Source organism: Oncorhynchus tshawytscha, linkage group LG31 (assembly GCF_018296145.1).
Source record: "Oncorhynchus tshawytscha isolate Ot180627B linkage group LG31, Otsh_v2.0, whole genome shotgun sequence".
Taxonomy (NCBI): Eukaryota; Metazoa; Chordata; class Actinopteri; order Salmoniformes; family Salmonidae; genus Oncorhynchus; species Oncorhynchus tshawytscha.
Window position 1 is genome coordinate 27065500 of NC_056459.1, and position 2500 is coordinate 27067999.

The 2500-nt window shown below is 37.6% G+C and overlaps 1 protein-coding gene across 1 annotated transcript in view; it reads right to left on the reverse strand.

Moving 5' to 3' along the window:
- The window catches only part of LOC121841455 (adhesion G protein-coupled receptor B2-like), a 98080-nt gene that overhangs the window by 65444 nt on the left and 30136 nt on the right, over positions 1-2500 (reverse strand). The window lies entirely within an intron of this gene.

Sequence of the window (2500 nt, forward strand, 5' to 3'; positions counted from 1 at the left end):
TCAGACTAACATCAGATGAATGTTGGCTGTCATCTCCCAGCCACTGGCATCAGTCCTGCTGCCACTTAGGGAGTGACAGGCAATACACAAACTAAATCACTGGTGTGGAACAGCAGTACTAACACTGTTCTAGTAAATCACTAAGTTAGCATGACAGGCTAAATAGCCTCACACATATGGAAAAGAATGCATTCAAACACAAACACACACGCAGACACACACACACACACACGCAGACACACACACACACACACACACACACACACACACACTGAGTGAGTCTGTCAAGTTAAATGGCCACTTTGAGCTCAGTTTGTTTACATTGGATAGAGCTGTCAGAGATTCACTGGCTCTGATAGTGTAGTGTCCTCTGAATGTGCTGACTAAGTTGAATTAAAAGCCTCACTAACACTCACACACAAGCATCATTAACACAGACACAAATACAAAAGCAACACAATGGCACTCTCTCAAACACACTCCTAGCATCTGACACAAACACGAACATACACACATCAAAACAAGGTGACCTCTAATCGTACTTCGGAGAACTGAAAGACCATTCAGTTGATAGTGAATGTTCTGACACCTCAACATTCAGTTGATAGTGAATGTTCTGACACATCAACATTCAGTGATAGTGAATGTTCTGACACATCAACATTCAGTTGATAGTGAATGTTCTGACACATCAACATTCAGTTAATAGTGAATGTTCTGACACATCAACATTCAGTGATAGTGAATGTTCTGACACATCAACATTCAGTTGATAGTGAATGTTCTGACACATCAACATTCAGTTGATAGTGAATGTTCTGACACATCAACATTCAGTTGATAGTGAATGTTCTGACACATCAACATTCAGTTGATAGTGAATGTTCTGACATATCAACATTCAGTGATAGTGAATGTTCTGACACATCAACATTCAGTGACAGTGAACATTCTTATACATCAACATTCAGTTGATAGTGAATGTTCTTACACATCAACATTCAGTTGATAATGAATGTTCTGACACATCAACATTCAGTGATAGTGAATGTTCTGACACATCAACATTCAGTGATAGTGAATGTTCTGACACATCAACATTCAGTGATAGTGAATGTTCTTACACATCAACATTCAGTTGATAGTGAATGTTCTGACACATCAACATTCAGTTGATAGTGAATGTTCTGACATATCAACATTCAGTGATAGTGAATGTTCTGACACATCAACATTCAGTGACAGTGAACATTCTTATACATCAACATTCAGTTGATAGTGAATGTTCTTACACATCAACATTCAGTTGATAATGAATGTTCTGACACATCAACATTCAGTGATAGTGAATGTTCTGACACATCAACATTCAGTGATAGTGAATGTTCTGACACATCAACATTCAGTGATAGTGAATGTTCTTACACATCAACATTCAGTTGATAGTGAATGTTCTTACACATCAACATTCAGTTGATAGTGAATGTTCTGACACATCAACATTCAGTGATAGTGAATGTCCTAATGCCTAAACATTCAGTGATTGTGAATGTTCTGACACCTCAACATTCAGTCATAGTGAACATTCTGACACATCAACATTCAGTCATAGTGAACATTCTGACACCTCAACACTGGGTGATAGTGAATGTTCTGACACATCAACATTCAGTGATAGTGAATTTTCTGACACCTCAACATTCAGTGATATTGAATGTTCTGACACATCAACATTCAGTGATAGTGAACATTCTTACACATAAACATTGGGTGATAGTGAATGTCCTAATGCCTAAACATTCAGTGATAGTGAATGTTCTCACACCTCAACATTCAGTCATAGTGAACATTCTGACACATCAACATTCAGTGATAGTGAATGTTCTGACACATCAACATTCAGTGATAGTGAACATTCTTACACATCAACATTCAGTGATAGTGAACATTCTTACACATCAACACTGGGTGATAGTGAATGTTCTTACACCTCAAAATTCAGTGATAGTGAATGTTCTGACACCTCAACATTCAGTCATAGTGAACATTCTTACACATCAATATTCAGCAATAGTGAATGTTCTGACACATCAACATTCAGTGATAGTGAATGTTCTAACGCCTCAACATTCAGAGATAGTGAACATTCTTACCCATCAACACTGGGTGATAGTGAATGTTCTTACACCTCAAAATTCAGTGATAGTGAATGTTCTGACACCTCAACATTCAGTCATAGTGAACATTCTTACACATCAATATTCAGCAATAGTGAATGTTCTGACACATCAACATTCAGCGATAGTGAATGTTCTGATAGATCAACATTCAGTGATAGTGAACATTCTGACACCTCAACATTCAGCGATAGTGAACATTCTGACAGATCAACATTCCATGATAGTGAACATTCTGACACCTCAACATTCAGCGATAGTGAAGGTTCTGACAGATCAATATTCAGTGATAGTGAACGTTCTGACACAACATTCAGTGATAG